Source organism: Falco rusticolus, chromosome 14 (assembly GCF_015220075.1).
Source record: "Falco rusticolus isolate bFalRus1 chromosome 14, bFalRus1.pri, whole genome shotgun sequence".
NCBI lineage: Eukaryota > Metazoa > Chordata > Aves > Falconiformes > Falconidae > Falco > Falco rusticolus.
Genome location: NC_051200.1, coordinates 9,698,659 through 9,724,755, shown reverse-complemented (window position 1 = coordinate 9,724,755; position 26,097 = coordinate 9,698,659). Strand labels below are relative to the sequence as shown.

At 39.6% G+C, this 26,097-nt stretch overlaps 1 protein-coding gene across 2 annotated transcripts in view; it reads left to right on the top strand.

Moving 5' to 3' along the window:
- AFF2 (AF4/FMR2 family member 2) overlaps nucleotides 1-26,097 on the top strand; it is a 351,298-nt gene that overhangs the window by 280,378 nt on the left and 44,823 nt on the right. The gene's annotated exons all lie outside the window — the stretch shown is intronic.

Below are 26,097 nucleotides of genomic sequence, written 5' to 3'. Positions count from 1 at the left end.
AATGGCTGTTCTGAAACGTGCCTTCTGCAGCACTGTAGTTGCGTACACAATCCACATGTGCACAGGACAAAGACATCTTTGACTACAAACAGCCCAAGGTGCTTTGTATTAAAAATCAATAAAATTAAAAATCAAAATTAAACAAAAATCAAAACTGTTGGGGAGAACAGAAATTTAAAAAGTAATTATCTCATTGCACCACAAATTTTCATCTGGTGAAAAAAGATCTGAGATGCAAAAGTAAGGTGAAAGTTTTAGGTGTGTGCCAGAAACACCGTGTGCTGCCATCTCCAGTGTATCCAGGTGTATAGGTCTCATTTATATAGGTCAGTGTGAAGATAGATAGACAGACAGATGGACAGTCAGACAGACAGACAGGTAGATACAGATATCTAGATTCAGGTACACCAAGCCTGTAGGGCATTAGGACATATAGGTATGCCTCTAAGACATTTTGTTTTTAAATAAAACAAGGCAAATGAACACTGTCTTGCCAATATCTTATCAATGAGAGAAATATTTCTGAAGAATTAAATGTCAGGTGCTAACAAGAAAATTTCTAATTACTGTTCAGCAGAAGACTTCCTTGGCCTCTGTGGATTCCATACACCAGACCTAGAAGCACCTTGCTGCCTCAGACATCAGTTGTTCCCATCTTTGATACACATAGTCAGATTTCAGGTACCACCGCAGAAACAGAACTTGGCTTTTTTTACAAGCAGGGGTGCAAAACGCTATTTCCCAGCTTGCCAACAGCCATCTTGGGTAAACAGGTACTTTAGCTTAAGCCGTACCTGTCATTATAAGGCAGAATTATGCCATATGTTTTGCAAACTACACTTCTATTTACCTTCCCAAGAGAATGGTTGCCTTTTCTGCAACCACCTGATACTATTGATTGATGCTCAGTGTGTAATCCATTATAACCATCTGATATTTTTCTAGAAAACTACCTCACTGGTCATTGTCTACCTTGTATTTTTCCTGTTGAATTTTCCTGACAAGCTGTAGTACCTTGCACTTGTCCACACTGTATTTTATCCTGTTTCTGCAGATTTTATCTTCACTTCACCAGGATCATTTTGTCTTCTGACCCATCCTCCAAATTATTAATCTTCTCACACAGGTGTTACTTGCTAATTTAACAAACATACTCCCTGTTCTGTCATCTAGACTGTTAATGTTCTTCTCAAATGTCCATGTCTATTGTGTAGCTACTATGAGAGTAGTTAGGCTTTAGTCTTGACAGATGTTTCTTGCCAGATCTATAATAAAAATGAGATATAGTACCGGTGATGATTTGGGCGATTTATATGATCTACAATGGATAGTTTCCCAGAATGGATCAGCCCTTTAAAACCTTGACATGACTGCACATCTTGTAGGACTTCTTACGGAAGTCTGAAGATCCTGGAGGGTACAAACTTCTCAGCTTTTTTGTGCATACGTGAAACTTTCATTTAGAGAGCCTCAAAAAATGCACAAAAAACTCACTGCAACACATTTTTAAGTCCCTCACCAACAATTAAGGGCTCTGCAGCTCTGATTGTCTATTTGCTGACCCACCACACATGAATTTTATTAAATACTGCCCGTTGTCAGTGTTCTTGCAGCAATGGCAATTCTTTAGTTTTTTATGTTCCTGTTTTGTCATTTAAAATTGTATTGAGTTAAATCCCACATTTCTTTCTATTCTACATGACATTTAAGAAACTAGTGCAGATCCTACACCATTGAGGGGCAGAGATACAAAACCAAAGCAAAAGGATAGAAGTGGCTGAAAGCAGAGAGACAAGTCAGGTATCAGGCTAGACTTAGAAATGAGCATGAGAGATTGTTGTGCAAGCAAAACTGACCCTGGTCAGCTCTAACTAGTGTTATCTTCACTTATTCCAGCTATTGCTAGAGGAATTTCTTTATTTGTTTAATATCAACAAGCAATTCATCTAGACTTCACCCAGCAGTCATATGCAATCATATCATCACTCGTGCATGTACTCCAAAATTCATCCACACATTTCAAGAATAAAGCCATTCACCTAATAATATATGTAGAGGATTGTTCTGGACATATATACTTGCATACGTACTTCAGCTTCTTTTTTAAGAGCCATTTGGTATTTTTTAAAACATATAATTGTGCTACGATCAAATGATTTTTTAATTGCTGCTCTTGCTTGCAGGCTAAAGGATTCCCCACTCCTTTTGTCCTGTTTCCTCCACTGCAGTGACTTTCTTTATTCCATTCCCTAATTTGCCCATGTGCAGGTGTATAGATACCCAAATACCACCTTCACTCCAGAAGCTGTCTCGGACCCTCACGCTCCTATTTTTGCACCACCCTACAGGAGTTTACCAGCGTTTGGGGAATGCTAGCATGGTCATGTTCACTTGGGTATATGTACAGTGCTCTTCATCTTTATAGCATTTGGTTTGCTCCTTCTTCTAAACAAAATGTCCAGGAACTCAGACTCCAAGCTCTGTCCGGTCATTCCCATGCTCATTGGGTGTTTTTCATTGCATTTGTGAATATCTGATTGTTTCATTTTGCTTTGACTGAGTTACCTGGGTCCAACTCTTAATTTAATAACATTTGCCTGAGTAAAAGCAGAGCCATGGGCTTGTGGTTTGGCCCAACAGAATATTAAGTGTCATTCTCTGCATAAAAATCATTTCTGACTATTTTTTATGCTATAACTCCATGAAAGAATATTTTTTTCTTGGCCCATAACCATTGTACAATGATCGGTCTTTTAAAGAAAAGTGTGTATCTCCAACACTGAAGCCAAAGAAGTTAGTTTTGTTGTTAGCTTTCTAGTGTACCCAGGAGAAAATCTATCCTCTGCCATCCTCACAAGTGAGAACTCAGGGAACAATCTCACATCCATTTTTCCATTTAGGTCCCCAAGTGCCTTAGTGTATTTGCTCTGACCTTATGTTGGAAAGAGTTACAAGTTGCTAGCAGTCATCTTCTCCATATTTTTTCTGTGACCATAATTCAGTGTAATGGAAACATTCCAAGACAATTAGAAACACAGTCCATACAGCAACCTGCACTCAAAAACTCAGTGTAAAACACTAACCTTCTTTAAAGAGGCAAACCCCATCAAGAAGATGGGGTTATTGAAAGTCCTGAATCCGTTCTTCATAAGCTTTACACTTTGTTTGTATACTAGACTGCATCTTAAATATAAACCTATCATCAGGTTTAGCAAATCAATACCGTAAGAGTGTGAAATGGTCCCCAGAAATCTCCAGAATGCCATTTCACAGTAAAAGCAATTGAAAAAGAAGCTGCAGTGGAATATCTTATGAGATAGCCATTTAGATCACAAAAGGATCATAAAAGTCAGAAGCAGTTTGTTTGAAGCAAGGTTCATAATATAACCATACAGAGCTTGCTGGGAAGAAAGAGGAAAATTGCAAACCAATTTGTGGTTACAGCTTTTTCTGTCAATTCTACAGGGATTTAAAAGTTTTAAAAGGTGGAACTTCTGCCATCTTACATTGCTCAACTAGAAAGAGATAGCTATAATCATAGTAGTTAAACAAACACCAATTATTGAAAGGCAATATAGTCTTCATTAACTTCAAAGCAATTAGCACTTCTTTAGTTCATTTACTACTGAGCAAGGTGGTGTCAAACAGTGGCATTTGTCAGTAATAATCTGAGCTTCTTTTGAGGCTTGCCTTTCTATATTTTTGTAACATTTTGTCAATGAAGTTTTGATACTTTACGTGCAATTAAGGCACTAATGAAAACATTAGAAGGAATGTTTCTGTGAGCAAATGCCACCTGAGCATGCCACATGTTTCAAACATTTTGTATCACATAACTATGTATTTCTTAAAAGACTATTGTGTCCCAGTGCAGGATAATAAGAGTGAAGCATTCTGGAGGAAGTCATATGTCACAAAGCAAACAAACTACCATAACTAACTAACTAACTAACTAACTAACTAACTTCATTTTGTTACACCCATTCAACTCTACTAGTGTCTTGTACACAACCTTTGAATTAATATGTAATCTTTGTTTTTCAGTAAGACCTAACATGCCCTGGCTAACTAGAATGACTCAGGTCAGATTTAAACAAATCCCTCTGATGGCTGGAAACTTAATTAGGTTGCAGATACAAGTCCTTTAATATTTTGTTTTAAATCTTTTTGATTCATGGTTGATTATAAGCTAATATGGAGCCAGTCTAGCTTCTTTTTTGCTTCCTTTTTTTTAAAAAAACAAAAACAAAAAAACTAGACAATAAAAATAGTTTCTGTTTATTCTTCTGCTAACATTTCTCCTTAAAGAGTGGCAGTGCTTTAATAAAGATATAGGAAATGAAATTTCAGCTATGTTACACTCAATCAGATTACTTTGGACAAATGAAAAGTAATACTGCCTCCTTTAATACCATTAGAAGAATTGATACTGCAGAATTCTTTTCAGATGGCAGTGCACTGACGATGAGAGGTCTGATGCCGTTTACCCTCCGGTGACACCCGTGTGCTGTGTCACTGGCAAATGTCTCAGTGATGAGTTGTGGGCACCGGAGGTGGAGGGCTGATGTGCTGCAATGCACTGGGAGCCCTCCCGTTTTCCTCGCTGCTGCCATCGTAGGTGAGGCTAAAGCCCAGGGCAGGGAGCACAGCCAGGGCTGGGGGAGAGCAAAGGGAGTGTGAACACATGTAACTCGCATGCTTAGGGATGCTCACCACAGTGCTGTTTATGGACTGGGACACAGCCTTGACTCTCCTGCCCTTCTCCCAGGATACAGGAGATTATGCGGGATTATTCAGCTACACAGGATCAGGTTCTAATTACAGTATCTTTAAGTGATGGTTGTCCTAAAGAGTCCACATCTGTCTAATGGAGTGAAAACATGCAGGCTGCAGTTTTTCTGCTACCTTCTAGATCGCTGACCATGGCCCATTGCAGGAGAGCCTAGCTCCCAGCTGGGGGAGGACTGCATGGCTGTCCCATAGAGGCAGCACAACAGGTCTTTGCTGCCTGCCTCTGTGTAGTGTTGCCAGAGAGTCCCTGCTTCGTGCAGACGCACAGTTGCTGTCAACTGGGGTTCCTCAAGCAGCAGGTATGACGCTGAACAGGCCTCCAACAGCTCTGCAGTGGGACATGCTGTTGCCCCAGGATCAGGCTAACATTGAGTTGTGCTCTTGATTTCCTAAGCGACTGCTGTTCACTCCTCAGCAGCTGAGCTCCTAGGCTGCAGAGCACTAAATGAGTGCTTGAAGTGATTAGGCATTATTTATCTACATTTACGAACAATGCGTTTCATTCATGTCATCATTTACTGCACATATTGTGAAAGTTATTGGGCTCTTTGGGCGATTTCTGTTCCAGGAAGTGAGTATGGCATTTTTTTGTCTTACATAACCCTCTATTTATCTCCCAGAGCCTGCTCTCTGGATCACCACACTTTTTTTCAGTTTTGCACATATTCTTGTGTCTGAAACAATGAGAAAAAAATGCACATTAAAATGTCTGTTCTAATCCATTTATCAGAGAGGGACAATTACAAATAGCACTTTACCAATTAATTAGTAAGCTTATTCATCGTATAAACTCAAATCATGCTAAGGCAGCTTCTTTTCCTTTGCATGATTTGCACCATTTTTATCATCTTATGTGACTGACGCTGCTGAAATAAATTTCTTGACATGGCTCAGAAAGACAAAGGCAAATTATCTCTTTCCCCAAGTGAGTGTTAATGAGCAGGAGGCTGGTGTGCATCATCTCTACCACTTCTTACAGTGTCCCTTGTTGCAGGCTGGGAAAAAAGAAATCTTAATTATTAAATGCCACTAGAAAATCCTTTGTCCTGGTTTGTGGGTAGGCAGAGCACTTTCCTAGCACAGGGCCATTGGTCTCTGTTAGCCGCGTCAGGAACAAGGTCGGTGCAGTGCTGCAGCTGGTGGGCTGGCTAGGCTAACCAGCATGTTAGAAAACTTCACAGTGTTTAATAACAGCAGCAAATACTCCTGGTAACGTAAAATCATCTGCAGACTAGAAGCAAAGGGACACAGATGCCACTGATAGCTGCTCTGTCATTACAGACGTAATGCACAGCCATCAACTAGTGTAAAGCAGCATTTGCTTCATTAGATCAGCATCATTGTATACCAGTGAAGGCTTTATCCCATGAATAAAAACCTCTTCTGGCATATCTCTATTGATTTCTTTGGAGTTACCCCAGCAGATAATTTTGCTCCAAAGCACTGCAGAAATAGGGAAAGATGACAAGATGAGAAGAGGGGCTAATAGCTGAAGCTGAGGTACGAGACATAGAGAGAAGACAAACAGTTTATTGCTTTGGGGTAAACAAGCTAGTTTTCAAGATGAAAGATCTCTTTTTCTTCTTCTTTTTTTTTTTTTTTTTTAAATCCTACTTATTTAATAGAATGTAAGTAAATAAAGGCCTGTCTTACCTAGCTAAGCTTATCATAGCATTAGAGTCTCTGAGTAGGGCCAGGAGTCACAGGAATCACACTGGTGTAAATTCAAAATAATTCAACTTTAGTGGCAGAAATATCTATAACATTAAAAAAAAAAAAGTTTCTTTCTAGCTCAGTATTAGGACTTCCAGTCAAAATAGACTTTGTATGACTAATATTTGCTGTAAAAGATAGTATCAGCAATGAGAAATGGGACTGAGAGACTGTGTCAGTGACACGCAGCTCTTGCTCATGCTCAGAAGTAAAGTTCACCCACTTTACAGCCCCCAGAAGGATTCGGGGAGATCTCGTAAAGCTGTGGATACTTTCAGTAAAACTGAACTGAAAGAAGGAAGTGTATGGTGCTTCTCTATGAAGCTGTGGAAGTTTGGTGTTTTTTCATTGCTTTTTTGTACTTCAGAGCAGCAGCGCTTCAGGGGTATGGTTTAGGATCAGCTCCAACTCTCAGTCAAGTTAACGTGAGCTGGATCAGTTCCTCCATGACATGTAGTTGTAGTCGAGTTCTATGTGGAAACAGGCAAATGTGATTGAACACATGCCTACGCGCATCGTGTGTCCCAGGCAGCTCTGTGGAGGGACCTTCACACTTCTCATTTTGCAAAATGTAACTCTTCAACCAGCATTTTTAAAAAGTCTTTGAAATGTGCAGTGAGTATAACTGATACAGAAGCGTCTGACTGCCTTCTGAATAGTCTGAAACTACTTTTCTCTAAGAACCAGAATAGTCTGAAACTACTTTTCCCTAAGAACCAAACAGTGCTGTTAAGTGCAGTGCAGGCTGATACAGATGATGACGAAGACGCTTCAAGGATCAACACCTGTTACCTGAACAGTCAGCATGGCCAGAAAGTAGGGAACATCCCTCAAGGAGCTACAGTGTGGGTGTTCATAGGGTGAATTCCCTATGCTGTGGGAAGTGGATCTGTGACAAACCATCAATATGGAAGATGTGAGCGGGAGAGTTAGACATGAATATGTGCAGGCATTTGACAAGATATAAACGGTATCGTGGATGTCCCTGGCTGTATTTTACTGCAGCAGCATTCTGCATTTAGTAAGAAGGAGAAACGCTCTGGTAGAGTCTAGTCCACTGGCCTAAAAACATGACATGAAACAGAAATCCTAGTTTTATGTGCTTGTCTTTTTCCCCAAAAATCTCTATAGTATTGGTCAGGCAATTCCAAACTTTCCAGCCTGTGTGCCAAGACTGAGACATCTTAAAAACCCTTATAGAAACAAGAGATACTAAAAGTTTTGCTTGGGATTTCGTAAATTGTGGTGGGAAATACACAGGAATTTGGAATATGACATTTTGTTGAAGACTTCATATATCAAATAAATGTATTAGGTGTTCTCACATATGTGTAATATATGAATTGTAATATATAAGTCCTAGATGGCACACCAGGGTGCAGAAAAAAATCACTCTAATAGTTACATCACTGCAAAACCTACATGTAAAAGGCAGCATGGAAACTCTTAGCAGATCTTTCTTGGTTTGTTTTTTTTTTAACGTATTTGAAAGAAACACATAGCTGTTGGTTGTGCATAAAAATGAGGAAAATTCTAGTGTTGTCTGAAAAATTGACAATTTCTTACAGAAAAGAAACTGAAACATATGAATTCAGCTATATTAAGTGTTTTTTCATAAATATCTCCATTCAAATAAAATATTTTGACACTCTTGAAAACAACATACTTTGATTAAATTGATTGAAAGGTTCCATTGGCTTTGCATTGCACTGCGTAAGGCATCCCTCATAGACAGGATACAGCCAACTTAAAGCTCTCAGCAGGGACTGCACTCTGGGCTTAACTGATTTCATAAAATATTTTAAGTCAATTTAATGAAACAAAATATTTCATTGTGGATGAAATTAACTCAAAGTATTTTATTTGAGTTTTCCCAATAGAAATGTGTTACTTGGAGGGGAGTGTGAAATTTTCTTGCAGGTAGTAATGCCGGTTTTAATGAGGATTTGTTTTTGTCAGATTATCCTGGGGGAGAATTTCGAAGAGCTCTGCTATGTTTTCCATAGAAGAGCTAATTAGGATTGCACTTCTCAAGTCCTGCTGGGGGCAAGATCTGTGGTACAACCTTCTGCATCACCAGCGGAGCACCAGACCCTCCAAATAAGTTATAATAGATTGCAGTACCCCTACCTGAGGATGAGACAGGATCAGGCCATGGGCCTTTGCAGGCTTGTAGGTGAGGCAGTGCCCTTGGGCAATGTAACTTTGCCAGCGTAGAGGGGTGAAGAGCACTGCAGATGTTCAGCTGCTGTTCAGCAAAAGCAGCTGGAGCTGATGTGGCTGATAAAGAGGATTTCTTTCAAGCCCATTGGGCCCAGGGTGATTACTGAACACTACAATCAGGGTCTTATACTTTTTTTTTCTTTCTTTTTTTTTTTTTTTTTTTTTAAGTTTGATTGCCCTCACATGAGACTGGAAGGCAGAGAAAGGACTGTGGCAGTACAGATTCCTATGATCTCCCCTTGCCATGTAATCAGAAGAGCTCTGCAATTGAATATTTCACAATAATCACTGCATTTTCAATGGGGATGATATAAAAGCAAATATCAAGGCCTCTGGCTGACAAAAGCAGAATACAGAGGGAAAATATGAAAATAGCAACTTACTTCAGCAATAAAGAGAGTATATTTTATACTGCAGTTTTTCTTTTTGTTAAATCATGACTTTCTAGTAAATGACATCCCAGAAGATATTTATCAAAGCAGGAAAGCACTAGAAAGGAGCACCCTGCATTCACTTTAATATTTCTCCTTTTCTTCTGACATTTTCTTGCCTAGAGATCTAATTCCATTAAATATGTACATTTTTGACTGGAAGACTTCTTCATGTATCTTTCAGATGAATCTTAAAAGTACATAAGGTCTGTAGGGCAGGGTTTTTTAAGTGCAAATGAGGCACACAGTAGAATATTGTCTATGAGGCTTTTCAAATTATTTATATTCCTGCAGTGCTTTACCTTTCTCTTTCTGTGATAATGATAAGGAAGAAGTGAGACTCCAATGCACCTTCTGTGGAACACTGTCAAACAACATTAGTCATATTTAATATCTGACATGCAGGAACTTACTTTGGCTGATCTCCATTTTTATTGGATTTATTAGACATTATCATGTCCGTAACTTTCTCTGATCCCATAGTGCATCAAAGTGTTAAAACCCGTTAGGCCCGTGATTGGTCAGTGTTAGAGCCCTGTTCAGCTCTTGTCAATGGGTATAAATTAACATTCCCTCATTAAGCCTACTTTGTAGTACATATGAATCTGCTGTAGGAATAATGACAGCTAAATGCTCTGTTGGCCCCCAGCCATGCCCACTTGCACTGTTCACCTCCAGCCTTCTGAAGCTGTGCAGAGCTGAGCCATGGCAGTGCTTGGCAAGACAAACTCTCCAGGGCTCTTGGGCACTGTGGACAGTGGCATGGGGGCTGACTAGGTGGCTGTTTTCCCTGCCCCCCCCTTCCGAACAGTGACCTTATGTTGTGTTAGAGGACACTGTGCCATAAGCATTGCTGCTTGAGATTTGGTGTAAAGGAAAGGTCCTGGCCGTTTGCAGTCATTAAAAAATTCATTGCTTTCTCATAAGAATTTGAGTTAAGGGTGTTAATCCTGGTGTCCCAGCCAAATTGCTACTTCAATAATTATAATCTGCCTAAATGCCTGCCTGTACTGCTGCTAGTGTCACCCTCTGAGCATCTCGAGCCTTATTTCAGGTCCCACATTTGAATAACTTGCCTCACCATTGTACAATCATCTTAGCTGTGCTTTACCAAGAAATATACAGAGCTATGCTGACATAAAGATTGGGATGGTAAGACTTTGCTTTCTCGGGTTGTGTTGGAAAGATGTTCAGTGAATTAAACTTCTGCAGAGCGGAGAGGGTCTTTAGCAGAAGGAAGGAGTGACAGAGCGATCTGTTAAGTCTCTCTAGCAGGAATCTGAGAGCTAAGTAAGTCTTTCCAAAGTTTTTGCTGGGCAAAATGTTTGTACCTTCCACAGTGTTACCTAGCTATAACACCTCCAAAAAATCATGTGTTCAAGGGCTATATGAAATGTAAGGCCATCTTCAGTCCACAAACTCTGGACTAACCATTCCTATCCTAACAAAAACGGCAAATTTTTCAACAGAGCCCCCCTTTCTTCTGGCTGTGGATGCTCATGTGTTCTTGTATCTCCTCAGCTCTTCTCTCAAGACCTCTTACTTCTTCTGTCCTGTTGCAGACTGTCTTGCTGCCCCTTTCATTGGATACTTTAAACTCCCATTCTCTCTTTCTCTCTTGGACCTTTCCTTAAAGCCACACATGCTAATAATCTATTTTGATGTTTAATGCCTCCCACATCTGACATTGTGGGTCTTACCTAGTCCAGCACTGTGACAATGTGTTTGAGGTGTGGTGCGGAGGCCTGTGAAGGTGTTCCCTACGCAAAGTAAATGCTCACACTCGCCACCTTTTAAAGGGTAGAGTCTATTTTCCCTCATGTTGGCCAGCTTTACTGAGAAAAAAGAAGTGGCTGTGGCCTATCCCACTTAAATATCTCTTCTCCTTTAGGTGACAAGCAGTTCCCCTACATGTGAGCAGCAGCTACTACGCTGAGCAAGGTCCATAGCAAATGTCTTTCTCCTGAGTCTCTCTTATTGTACAGAAGTGCAAGTGTCTGTGGGGATGGTTGCACCAAGTGCATATATCTACAAGTTGAACAAAATACTGCAAAAATCAGATCTTTACCTAGCCCAGTGTCTTCAGTATTTCTCTCAGAGCTGATACTTAACCTTTTCCAGGAATTTAGTTTACTGTTTGCTTAGAATATATGAATGCAGAATATAAATAAGTCTTATTTAAAGTCACTGCTAAGAAAGCCTAAACCCCAAATAAGTGACATCAGTGTATTAAAGCATGGCATAGTCCCAGTGAAAAATAGTGCCTATATACAGACTCTGTAGCTTTGTGGTTACTTTTGGAGTTCAGCTTCATGTTAGACTTGGAGCCTGAAAGCCTGGACGTAATTTTGGTCTCCACCTTCCCCAACAGAATTCCTTGTGTTTCTTATCCTTGCATATGTTGTTTTGCTGTTGAACTTCATTCAACATGTAATCTGCTATGATAATATTGCCTTCATCTTAAGTACCTGAAGTGTTTTTGGACCGGTGAGTGCCCTCAGCTTCCTTTGCTTTCTCCTTCACTTTTTTTTCTTTTTCTCTTCCTTTTCCTTTTTTCCTTCTCCTTTTCCTTCTCTATTTCCTTCCCCTATGTGTGGCTAATTGGTCCCACATCTGGAAAGAAATATCCACTTCTGATCAGAGTCCTTCTGGTTCCCTGGCTGAAGGAGGATGCTGCTGTTCATCACTGAAGTCAGACACTGTGAATAGGATGTCACTTTGTCCCTCACTGCCAGGTCAACACCCTTTAAAAGTCTGTAGGCTTATCCTATGTAAATATGGTCCTCCACAGTGTCACCAGCCAGTTTCTCATGTAGTAAAACCCTCAACCCTGCAGCCCACTGAAATCCCAAGCCTTCTTTCTTGTAGGCCTGTTTTTCCAGAGTTCAGGAAAGTGATTGCCGTCCTTTAATTGTTGGTTTGTTGTATGGGACTATTTCCTCTTCTCGAGTCTTGACTTTCAGGTTGCGCTAAGGTCTGCTGTTGTAATTGCACATGGCTTTTGAAAATGGTTAATTCAAAGAATAAGTCGTCTAACCTTGGTTGCTGCAAGTTTTGGAAAACCATATTGCAGATGTTAAATTATATCTGAATCTTTTACCTGCCTAAGGAGTTCTTGTGCCTGCTGACTTCTGCAAGTTGTTGTCTGATAACATCTCCCATCAGCTCGATATATTCCCAGAAGTACTTGAACTGTGGCAGTTTTAGTTGAACTGCAATCAGTGTCAGAAAGAAAGAAAAAAAAAAAGGAAAAAAATGTACCTCTCAGTTTAACACTGAGATTGCAAGAACTTCCCCTCCATGTTTCCTTCCTTTGGGCTGCCTAGCTGCTGCTTTCTACATACACACTCCATCCCCAGATGTTTTGATAACATCTCTGCTGATAAGTACCAGCAATACATCAACAAATAAAAGTGCAAAGTAAATAATCACTGTCAGCAGAAATATATAGTTGAGACAGCACGTTTTGAAATATGCAGAAGTGAGAGTCTGTGATCCTTTGAAGAGCCGGGACCCACGTACACACTGCCATATGGCTGCAGGCACCTATGGGGTCCAATAAGAAGACTGTCAGCAGTTTTTCATTTGCACTCACGTAGCAGGATGCAAGGTGCATGCACCTCTTCATGTCTTCCGTGTAAAACATCTGAAGACAATGGGTGAGGCATTAGTAAGATAAATACATGGCCAAGCCCCAAAGAGAGAAGACAGATTGGTGCTAGGAGAAAAAAAGTAACTATATTTTATGCTTAACAGCCTGCCACAGGAAACTGGTTGAGAGGGGGAATGATGCTAAGCAAGAGAAGAAGTTCCTCCTTTTGTCACAAGGTTTTCCTTGCCTGAATCTCATCAAGCCGTAAAGAGGTTCTCTAAGGCTTCTTGTCCCCACTAGATAACTTTTTCATCCTTGTTTTCTTTTGTTCCTACTTACGCCATTGATAGCAGCCCGAGGGAAGAGGGGTGGGGAAATATGTTGCTTCTGCAAAAATCATTGCAGGAAGAATAGCCAGAACATAAATGGTACTGTTTTGGCTTCAAAAGGGTAAGCAGGTGTCTTAGGAGTCCCAGAAGAGCGATGCACAAGCTTGTACAAACAACCTCCGAATCACGCCTGTTTGTTATTCACACAAACAGAGTTGAAACCGTCTGAATTCCTCAGTTCCCAGAATTCAGATGGTGCACAATGGCCCATAATGAACAGCACCTGGGCTTACCTCAATTACTACACAGAGCTGAACAACAGCAAGAAGGGCTTTCAAGAATATTTTTTCAATAATAGATTTAGTTATGTCTTTCATAATTGGATTCAAAAGCTCAGAATTTCATTTTGCAACTTGTTCATGAAATTTGTATGAAAAAGTCTGGCGTTTATTCAAAAGAAATACTCTATGAACAAGAATTTGCAAAACAGCCAACTGCTGGTAACTAAGCAGCCAAATTACAGTCCAAGCACTTGGCAAATACACCGTCTTTTTTATTATTTCAGTAATTGAATTTCTGTTAAAGCGTGGAGCATAATTTAACATCAGGAATTTATTTATAATACAATAGTGTTTCAGTAATAAATGCATTATTATTGTCACTTTTAATGGAGTCTTATGTATTCCCTCAGAGACTATGTGGCAGACTCTGAGACAACCACTGCATCAGTGTTGTTTGTAGACAATTGAATTAATTGGAGACAGGGTCATTAACTCGACCTGAATACCTCTGATTGCTTCTGTAAATAAGGTTAGAGAGCAAATGGCTAATCTTTGTTGTCATTATAGATTCTTTTTACATTTTCACACTGCCTTGTATATTAAGATCATTTTGCTAAGCAGCTTTTCAGGCTGTCGTCGTGTTTACAGTATTGTCTTGCATGGCATACAACCGTAATTGTATCAGACTTACATTTCATTTCCCATATCTATATAAAACATGATATTAGAGAGAGACCTATTCTGAATTGCAGCACATAAAAACCATTGGACCAACAAATTAATAAACCAAAATGAATAAGCTGTAGCATTAAAAAATAATCAAATCACAAAACAAAAGCTGATTTTGTTTGCTTTTGTTTGAAAATTCCAACCTGCAAGACTTGCCAGGGATAATACATTGAGTCCATTACTCAGTTGGGAACATGACCCACAAGGCCAGCTCTGTGTATACCAGCCTGTGAGTTAAATGTTATCTGGACTTTTGGCATGCATTTTCTTGGAAAAGAAGCAGCAGGCTGTCATTTAAGCGCAGATAGAACACAGATATTTTTCAAGGAGACATCCAAAAAAAGGTTGTGAGCACACTGTTCCATTTCTCAACAAACTTAATAAAGAATGTAGCCTGAGAGGCCTAGGAAGGCATGTGTCAGGAACAAGAGACACCCTAAACTTGAGAATGAGGTCAGGTTCACATTGAACTCAGGGATACCAGCTTGTCATCACTCCCATATTCCACCATATACTTAAAAAAAACACATTGCTTTCTTAGAAACGGTCTTGTAAGTGGAAGAAAACAGCTGGCAGTGTCTTATAATATGCCTGGTATTTTCATGTATTTCTTGCATTCTAAATTTATATTCAAGATGGGCTTGAACCCAAACCCCAGATATGCAGTATGAGTTATCCAAACTCTGGAGGCAAGTGTGGGATCCTGAGTCCATCTGTAACCTAGATGATAAGTGATGTTTTATGAATTCAGATTCAAAAATAACAGCCTCTCCACTTCAAAACTAGCAAGTACAGCTTTCAGCTTCAAAACTCTGCCCGTGTCAAACTCCCATTGACAGTCTGTCGGTGCAGGAATCCAGCCTGACTTGAGCGTGGTGGGAGGAACATGCTGCCACACTACGTTTTCTCTCAGCAGCCCCTGCACAACTCACTTACCAGAACATTTAGGGATGTTGTTCATTTAAAAAGCAAAGGAGGAAACAAAGCATGGAATAGATTCTAATTTGTTCCAGGCTTATGAAGGTGTCATCTGAACTTAGACTGGCCTTTTAGGTTTTGCTCTGCAAAAAGAGAGATCAGCCAAGCAGTAGTGTTACTGAGCTGGATCCAGCCTAGTGCTGATCTGAGATTCATGGTGAGCCCTTTAGGTCTGGGCCACAGTGTCTCTGTCTCTCCCTGCACATTTGTAGGGGATGCAAACACTGGTGGTGTTCACCTTGGAGCCCTGTCGCAGAAACAAAGTCCTGCTCAGCCTCTTGGATTATTTGTGCTCTCTTCAACTGTATGGGCTGGTTTTTGAGCTCTGTCCTTGGTTAATTTAGCTTTATTGTCTATGATATCCCAAACACTGCAGGCAAAATTGGGGGGTGGGGGTGGGGGGTGGGGGTAATTCTAATGCAGAAAATCAGTCAATACTTCGCTACTTCGCTACACTAGTAGAGTGACACCTCGGTACTGATTTTTGTCATTAACAAGCAGGAGAGCTTCAGGTCCATGTAACAGGCAACCTCCATGCCACACTAGAGCATTCGGAGATTGAGGCTGTCTGGGCAGGTGTGTGAAGAACACATTTGTACCTTACGAAAGCAATGATTATCAAGCTGAAAACAATAAAATAAATGAAAAAAAAAAGGAGATTGAACTTTGCCTATTTACCTCTGTATTCACCAGGTGTTTGGGTCTTCCTGACCTTTGGGTTTTGGCAGACTTTTGACAAATTGTTGCTGATACAATAACCCTTCATCAGCCTGAGGAAAAGTGGGTGGTGGTAATGTTGAAAAATCCATTTCTTGTAATTCAGGAACATAAGTTTCCAGAATGAAAGCTGCTTAGCTGGAAGGTTTTTTAAGAAAAAATCATTTAACTAATCCTAAAGATCTAAGTTATTTTGTACACATTGAAAAAAAACCCAAAACATTGGTTTTTTTCAGCACCCCATGCACAAAACCCACTTTATGCTCAGTATTATGGTCACTCCACTTCTCTTTTCCTGAACCTCTCTTGGGGAATACAGCGTTTGTCCACAGTCTTTTCCAGGTCGGATTTTACCTGCCTCTGCCAGGCATCCCAGTTTCTCCCAGCCTAGGTTAAGAAAGCAGGCAGTGTGACACAGGGGATAAAGCACTGAAGTAACACTTCAGGAAGGCATCCAGTGTTGCAACTGTTACTTCTGGTGATCCCAGTTAGTCTTTCCCTTTTAAATCAAAGCTGGCTTCAGAGTTATCCTCAGCATGCAAACAAGCAGTGCAATCCTATTTGCGGTATTCAGACTTGACTCCCACGGAGCTGCATCCTGCCGGTGCTGAGCACCACAAGCTCCCTCTAGAAGATATGGTGACTCTGCTTGCCCACAAGATCCCAGCAAGTAGGTGTGGAAGCGAATAGGATCTTCCCTTTATTTTGGTGTTGATGAAAAAGTCTGAAAGGCAAGATTTTCAGCCAGATAGGACTGAAGAATTAAAGATTCCCTGTTTCCTTTTGCTGTCATTCAAAATAACAAGCATAGAAAATTCTGTTTAAAATACCTGAGCCTTTTGACTTAAAGGGTTTTCATGTCGAAGATTTAAGATGTCAGATTTAAACATGACACTGATAGTATTAGGCAAAGTATGAGAGCAGATACTTGTAGTAACTGTCATTTTTTCTGACTGTTTATTAATGGCCTTTTGTGATTTATAGTGAATGTTGTGAAGGATCTTCAGGTCCATTTATCACTCAAAGAAGCACCTTTTTTTCCTCAATACTTACGTATGTCATAATTAAGGGTGGATGCTGCTTAAAGATTCAGCTCTGTTCTTAGTTTAAGATCCTTCAAGATTATATCTAATCCCAAATAGATTTAATACCTTTTCTTTTTTTTTTTCTTTTTTTTTTTTTAATCTATAAAGCAGCATATTATGTAACTGGCAAAATTCAATGGCATTAAAAGGAGCTCACATTAGACAGAAATATAGTGAAGGTTTAGATATTCACTCCAAATGGAGATTTTCACCCCATTATAAAATGAATTGTAAGGAAGACACCTATGCTTCAGCATTCAGCTTTATTAATATTTCACTAGACAGGTTTCTCCTTGTTCAAAAAACAAGTCATGTGTGCTGAAGTACATCTTTATATCCATGAAAGGCTCTGATGGTGTGCCATAAATTCATCATGTGCCTTTAGGAATACTTCTTTAAAAACTATTTCAGAGTAATTGCCCATTATTAATAATGATTCCTTTTTACTATTATGGCAGAAGCAGTGAAACTAAGTGTCTGCTTGTGGTTTTCATAAGTGTCTGTGTACTTCTGTGGCCCCTGTTATCCTACAACTTAAATCTGATGAACATAAATATGCTTGGAGTCTCACTATACTATCTGTATTAAAAACAGGGAAGAAGTGCCAGGAATTGAATTATTTTGCCTATTAAAACCCAGAGAGATGGAGGAATCGAGCCAGTTTTCTGAAGTGTCAAACCAGTGCTATAACCAGAGGGTTTTCTTTCTTTACAAAGGTGCTGTAGTCATCTCCATAGAGGTGGATTATTTGTGCCTTAATCATTTGGGTACGTGCCTATGAACCACGCTATGCCTCTAGCACCATTCCTGCTGTTTCATGCTTTGTACAGTGTATAATGCATGGAGATTGCTACCAGTTCATGAGCAGCTGAAGCTCATTTAGTAAAATATTACCAATTTCTTCTGATTGTACTCGGTTTTTATCTCTGCCCTTTTCTGTGTTGCTTGTTTTACTCATCATACTCCTGACAGCAGCAACAGTTGGAGCAATCTTGCACCTTTTCTAAGTAGGGGTGGCTTTAACAGACTGCAACAGGCTTTTTTCCCTTCTCTGGCTTGCAGAGACTCATGTTCTCATGTTCCCAGTTCCTGCTCTTTGCTCTGGTCTGGAAGTAGTTATACTGCTGATCTGCTCCCAAGGGATTCCCCTGCAGAGTAAATCCTCAGATGGTTTCCTGAGCTGACATGACACTTGTACATAGCACACAGGTGTGAATGACTGTATGTGTGCTGTAAAGCTCTGGAAAATCAGGATATGCCTTTTGGTACCTTTTCAAGCTCAGAGGTATTGTCTTATACAGGGATAGGAAAAAAATCCTACTTTCTCGTGTTTTCTGACTGCTTGGTCGGTCAGTATAGTAAAATTAGCTTTCCTCAGATCGCAGATGAAACTGGAAATGTTAGGGATTTGGAGGTGTCATGTGGGTCCGTATGCACCAGTGTGTTTTGGTTCCATAGCTCCCAGTTCTCTTCCTACTGGGCTCTGTAAGCTGGATTCTGTTTTCAATTAAAACTGAAGTAGAACTGAGACAGAACAAGAAGGGTAATTAATTTGCAATGTTATGTTTCCAAGTTTCTGCCATACATGAATGAAAAAAAAAGCCAACACTTTGCTTTTAGAGGTTCACTTTGGATGTTTTTTATCATGACCACACTTAAACTTTCTGCTGAAATCAGTAAAATCAAAGTGCAAATGTGTGACTCAATAAAAAACTTTTAACGCTAACTTAAAATTGTAAACGATAGAGGGGTGAATGTGTGCTTCTAAACTCCCACAGAAGATTCACAAAGTGTATGGAAGGATGCAGTATCCCACATTTCCTTTGTGGAAAATAAATAGATTTCTATGTATCAATACTCATATCTAGCTTGATTCAGTGGGGCAATATTGATATAATAAAATGGTTCCATTTACATCAAATGAGGCCCTTTGGAGTCTCACAGTAAGAGATAGTATTCTTGTTCTTCCAGATGCCAGACAAACAGTAGCACATCAGGGCATAGTACAAATAATGCTCTCTGACACTTGAATCCATTCACTAAAATATTGTACTTCAAAAGCTCTACATACATTGCCTTCCCTGAATAATATCATGCTCACAAAATTGTTTCCAAACTCTGAGGTGAGCAGGGTGATGCATGCACAAATCATGGATACAATATTGCTTTTAATATGCAAAATCCCCTTCTCTTCCATGTCAAGTGTGTATAGGAGTGCTGTGAAATTGGAAGGAGAGCAATTACCATACCAATAGTTCAGAAAGTTTTTTATGTGCACCATTAGGGATGTGCCATTAAAATTCTTCCTCTTCTGTTTGGTTGGGTTTTTTTACAATTTCACAGGCAGTTTGATACGTTACACCTGTTCTTCATTGCAGGTGTGATGAAGAATCAGAACTTACTGTAGCCCAGGAATAAAACCTGGAAGAGGGTCAGAATATGACAGTAAAAACATTACCATGCTTAAAGTCACACTGCGGATGTATGTACACAGTTCCACCTAGGATTTGTGGCTAAAGTAATTCTTTATTGGAAGGCTTTGACCTTGTTACGGATTCTTGGCAGCTTTTCCCCACTCTATTCATTACTAATGCAAGCTGTCAATCACTTTAGTTCTGCTTTGACATAGATTGTGGCTCATAGGAGTTAGCTCTGTCATTCTTTTTATTTCTTTCATCTTTACTATCCTTTTTTATGGTCTTTAAGGCTAGAAGTATAAAAGGGTTATATGTATATGAAAAAAAAATCTGTTTCAGAAACACTATCAACCTTGTTATAAACAGTCTTTGATTAAAACAGTTACTTTTGAACACAGTAAAATGAGAATGTAGCTTTTTACACACAACATCTTGTAAATTACCCTCCCCCTCAAAATAAATCAGAACTCCTATTTGCATTACAGTGTTCAGGATTGATACAGGCAGATCAGCTGCCACTTCCTGAATAACATATTAGGTTTTCCCCTTCCATGTGTTTTGACATGAGAGCACCATCATAAGTGATGTCTTACTATGCATGCTAATGTTAGCTGATGTAACAATTTCCACACCTTATTTCATTTCATTGACCTGGGTGCTGATTAATATTTCAGAAGGGCTTGATACAGATTTTCAGTTCCTGTGTCAACCCAATCTTTGAAAGTTTAGATTTGAATTCTACCAGCCTGATGATAAATAATTTAATACTAACCAATGGAAAGGCAGTGAACAAATCATTCAGAGCAATCCTTTTCTTTAAAAAGCAATCTAATGGCAGTCATATATAAGTTTGAAGATATAGATATGAACAATTTATTATTAAAAAATGGCAGCTCCCTTTCAAATTAGAGGAGAATATTACTTCCTGATAGTGGTGTAAGAATAGAAGAGAAATAAAACTTCATTATTGAGCAGTTATGGTATTAAATTATGACACTAAATGCTAATCTGCTAGATGCTGCTCTATTATTATCTGCTAGAATAATGAAGCAGCCTTTTTTTGAACATTTATGCAGAATTCAGTGAGCCCAGTAACTCCTAGTAACACCCCTCAGCTTCACAGTTTTTCTGTAGAAACAGACTCTGGAGGAGAGGTTGGGCTAGCTTCTGAAAAGCTGAAGCCAGTTTGTTCCTCAATCTCTCCTATCAGAATAAAGTGCAGTGAGTGGGAGAACAGCAGTATCTTCCCCAAGAGTGAGTGTTAGCGTCTGCTCTGGTAGATGCTGTAGTGTAGGTGTAGTGCACAAAAGTCTTGTTCAGAGCAAAGGGTACCCACTTTTCAGTGCCCTGTGCAATCAGAGTCTTTGTTCTGAGGAATCTGCATTTTAAATAAACAACCCAGATTAAGGGTAGCCAAAATATTCTTTCTTTTATTCAGCAGGAACTGAGTATTTTCTTCTCAGACACAAAGCAAAATTAACCCTAGTCCCAATCCAGTGCCTCAACAGGAAGATCAACCACTCTGTCAAGCCTGTAGTCAGTTTTCCAGCATAGACCTTCCCCTTTCCAGATTCCATTGATTTAATTTTCCCTAAAAATAGACCTGTGCATTAAAGCAACCTTTGTAGAGTGCTGCTTCTTGTGGAAATACATTGCCAGCATTGATATACTGTTAACTCACTGGTCAGTTCCCATCTACAATTTCCCATTGCCCAGCAGCTCTCTGCTTTCTCAAAGTTTACGTTTTGATTTCTGGGTAGAGCAATGGAAAAGTGGCCAATTCATCGTTACCCTAAAAAGGAAGAGTTGGAATGAATAAACCTATTGTTGGAGGGCACCATCTATTTGCCAAATTCTCTTCACAGTAGTTAGCACGACTACGTCTTATTGGTGGAAAGTCAGGGAGACAGCGAAGGACTTGAGCAGAATTTTTGTTCCTTGATCAATTTTACTGCACTAGTCTGAATTATATGACTTTTATTTTTACATATGTATTTACAGGGTAAAAAGTTTATTATTTTTCTTATTAGAGGTTAATGAGTTTTAGTATTTCGCATTATCTTTGTTGTAACTACCAGGTTTGATCTTGAAAATCATTTATTACAACAGTAGAGTAAATGATGTGTTGAAAATAATGTAATAGTCCAGATGACAACAACAACAACAAAAAAGCGTAAGCTGCATCTCAAGCCTTCAGTTCTCTAGGCAGCATAATAATCCAGGCACATAATAATGCCATGTCTACTTTTAATTGGCTTTGGGGAAATAACCCATGAGTTAAAAAGTAGACAAGCTGCAGGGAGACATTTAAATTTAGGCAAATCACCTGTACCAGTGGAGATGGTGTGTAATGAGCTTGATGGAGTTCCTCACCAGCAGCCGTCAGCACCCACACACTTGCAAGTCTCCAGTGCTCTGTAGTTAAGCTTGAGCTCAACAAGTGCTGAAAACCACTGGCAGGTACTGGTGATACTGGTGTTTGTACCCTCCTTCAAGACATTTCTCATCTCATACTTGGTGCACAATCATGCTGCAAAGCAGCAAGGGACAGGGGAAGTGCCGTGCGCTGCAAAAGCAGAACAGAGAGAGGTAAAAGTGCTGCAAAGAGCTTCCTTCTAAATTGTGGTCAGATGTGCAGGTCTCTTCTGTCTGCTTCATTGTTTGATAGCAGGGAGACCAGCTTATCAGTCTGCAGGCAATTGGAGACATCATTGTGATGGCCTCTGCAAAAGATGGAGGTTTGGTTCTCCTCCCACCAAGAGTATGGGTGTCACTCCAGTGTCCCTCATCTCTGTGGCACAAGAGAAGCTACTCTGGAGAGGGGTAAGCAGATGCTGATCCAGGTGGGGATCCTTGCTGCTGAGTCAGCTGTATTTTTTCCTCCCAGATAGCACACCTGTGGTCAGGGCTCGGGGTTGAGGCAGAGCATGTCTGACTACCCGGCAGGATTCAGTTCAAGTGCTGAGCACAGGGCTTGGAAAATAGGGAGAACAAAATTAAAAGTGGAGCAAAGCTGATGTTTCCATTAGCTGCAGAGAGGCCTTGCACTTAGAGAATGTGAGAGACCTGCGGTGAGTATGAGGATGATTGTATTACTGCTAATGTTTGCTTTGCGTGTTTGGATTGCAAGCTCTTTGGCCCAAGGACTGTGTCTCACCATGTGTTTACACAGATCCCAGCACAGCAGGTCACTGGTCTCAGTAGGGGCCTCCAATCTCAATGAGAATAATGAACAGGCTTTTTTCTAAGTGTTATTTACCCAAACAATACTGTGTTCCATTGTGCAGCATTTTTTTTATTAATATTTTTTTCCAGTTCAAATGAAATAAAAACATTGTCCACCCAAACAGTGAGGAACAATATGAGTGCTCATCTCCCGCTGGGAAATAAAAATTCAAGTTTCAAATACCAGTGTTTCCTGCCCCCTTTAGTCACTTTGAGGACTTGTGTCTGATGATAAAATGCTTTAAATCCATTTTAAACCTTGTCCAGGCTGGCATTCCTTGCCTGGATCTTAGCAACACAACAAAGCTTGCTTTGAAAGTCTCTTCAGTTCGTGTAGTTGATACTTATGTGAAGAAGGCAAATTTATTTGTATAACAGCTCTTTGAATGAACATTTGCAGAATCTGTCCCAGCATCTTATAAAACACGTGATTTAACTTTAAAGCTGAAGAAGTCTTTGGGAAGAGTGCAAACAAACCTGTTCCTTGGAACTGAAAGATACATTTTATTTAAAGAAAAAAACCCAGAAGACAACCCAGAAACTCTCCGCTAAGCTCAATTTATTGGGAGCAATTATTATTTTTTTTCTGTGCACTTGTATGTGAAAGGCCTGTATATTTTCTTCTGTTCTGCTGAACAGCATTATTAAAGTTGATTGTGTATGTAGCTATGTGCAAGATCTCTCTATCTTTGCTACGGCAAGATGCTAGGAAAGGCATTTTGGGTCTTACCTGATTGTTTTGCAAAGCGTACAGAGTTACTTGCAACCCAAACTACATGATGCAAAGTGAATGCTTCTGCTTTAAAAATGTAGATCAGCAAAGATGCCTTCAGCATGAAATGGCCTGATGTAGCCAAGGCATAATTTTATTATCCCAGATGAAAGACAAATATGACCTCATTGTGTTTTGTATGAAAAACATTATTTTGAGTCTGTCTGGTTCCTGCAAGCTTGCTGAGCTATGTTATTCAGTAATGTTTGGCATATGATAACTTTTTCTGAGGCTGGTGTGCAGAAAGAAAATAAGGCCAGGTTGGAGCTGCCATCTATTTCCATGGGTTTATTCTTGCCCTTTGAGTTCTTTGTCAGACAGTTACAGTCTGCTACAGTACAACTCCAGTTGTTTTGTGTAAGCACATGCCGGCTACAGTGTCACTTCTCTTCCAAAGTGCTAAAAGATGTAGGTTGTGTTTAAAGGCTAGAAAGGTCTGCCCTTAGCTGCTGGGACACTGGCTTTTCCTTCTTTGATCTATTATAAGAGGTGATATTCTTTAAATCTGTTATCTTAATGAGAGCAAACTTGCCAGCACTGACAACAGAGCATTTTCTTAGGCAGATCTGCCCAGATGTGTGAGCAGCTCCACACAAATCCTTCTGTATGGGGGTTACCTGGGCATAAATCACCCAGGCAAGGAGCTTTGTCACTGCAAGAGTCTGCAGGTGTATATGCCCGGCTACAACGAGGCTATTCCCTGCAGGAACTGGCCCGCAGGGGACTTGGCTGATGCCCCACCAGCTCGGTGCAGCCATGGGCCCTGCTACTCTCTGCAGGACTGGCGTGTGCCGGGCAGCCGCATCCCTGGCGCTGAGCTCTCGGAGAGGCTGCTGAGGGTTAACTTCTCTTCGTCTTCACAGCTGCCTCTCTGCTAGGGCTGTGGGAACTAGAGTTTTCAGGAGGGATGGAACATTAATATTGCTCTGTTCACTTCCATTTTGGGATGAAAACAGAAAATAGAAGTGAAATAGATGAAGCTGACAGATTTAGGGAAAAATTATTTCTAAATTACAACTTCATTGTTATGATAATCCCATAATTTTTTTTAATTTTTTTTTCAAGGCTAATGTTTCATTTTGGTATTTTAGAATGGAATTGCAGTGTTTGCCGCCTCAGTCTGGGAATCCTTGAATTTTTTTTCTTCTTTTTTTTTCTTATTCTTTCTTCTTGAAAACAATTGTAATGAAGTAGGAGAATTTGGTTTTCATCCACCTTTAGGGCTTTCCAAATAGAAAATTTAAGACCAAAATTACAAGATACTGATCTGAAAGGCAAACTTGCCTACAGACACATTTACTTTTATCCCACTGTTCTGTTTCCTTTACTGTAAAAAAGAAGTGGAAAATGTATTTCCCAACACTTCCTTGAGCTTGACTGAAATGGAGGGATAAAGAAAGAAAAGCAAGTGCACAAACGGTTTCCAAAACTAATGACAAAAATGCAAACTATAAGATCCATTTTTTTAATTCAGCAATGTTTAGTTTTTCATACTACTATTGGAAATGCCCATATTTTTAACAGCATCTGTTCTTTTGATCTACCTGTTACTTCCAGTTGAATTTTTTTAAGTAACTCTACTTGAGTCAGTTGAGTGAAGAAGAGCCACTAGAAGAAGAAGAAGAAAAAAAAAAGTATATGCACTTAATGAGCAACAAAGTTAGTGATCTGTAGCAATTACCCAAGTGAGTAATTTTGTTTCATTAACGCACCCTAAAGCACCAAGCTGTTTTGTCAATGGGCACTGCAGGGCCATTGCAATGCTCAAAGAGACAGTTATGTTACCAACCACGGTGTAAGGGATAGGTTTACCAACAAGGAGGGAGAGAGAAAGTAGCTTAGTGTAAGAAGAAAATTAAAGACCATCTATTATTGTCCCAGAAGCCAATTGCAATACTTGTAAAAGACTCTAGCAGCACAGGGTCACACATCAGTTTTTTCTGGCTTTCCAACTTCCAGTTTCTTGGTTATTGTGATTTTTTTTTTTTAAGAGGACATCATGATGCACATAGCATCTTAGTTTGAAAGGGGAAGGAGGGCATGTACCTGGCTTACCTGAATCCTTCTCAGAGGAAAGCAGAAAAGGAAATAGAAATGAAGTCAAAGCTGTATTACAATTTCTAAGCATCTCTGGATCACTCAATACGGGACACACACAGCGTATGATATATTAAGGTGAAGTATTGAATATCCATAAAGAAGTACCAGCAAATGGTGTCAATTTTCAAACACTTTGCTTTGTCAGCTTCACAAATTTAAAATCAATCATCAAAAAGTCTCTGTATAGATCAGCTGAAGAGACATAAAACCTTACAGTTATCTCCCTGACAAAAAAAGTTGAAATTAAAGATGAATTTGTAAAGACTCAGACTGGCAGAATTCTGTAGTGCTAAAAACGGGGGTCAGCCAACCTCTCAATTTAGAAATAAATGCTGAGGAAAAACAATGACGCCCAGTGCACTGCTAATAAATACATCTTGGAGGACAGTTGAACACGCAGAAAAATAGATTTCACAGAGAGGCTTATTTTCAGCCTGAATGCCATTTTCTCACTGCATTATCATAAACATGAGAGAAAAACAGCTATAAATAAAAATTTCTTGGGTAGTCTCTGGAGATTTGTCAAAAACACGTAGTTTTTGTATGCCACAGTGTAAAAGTATTCATTAAAATTAAATTTTAAAATGCCCTGTCCAATATTAGTTGCCTGATGTCCTTCCTTTGATCATAAATTATAAATGAACCAGGAAAAAATGAAGAAACCATGATTCCATTAATGAATTATTTAAGTGTGATTGTTAGTTTTCGCAGTCA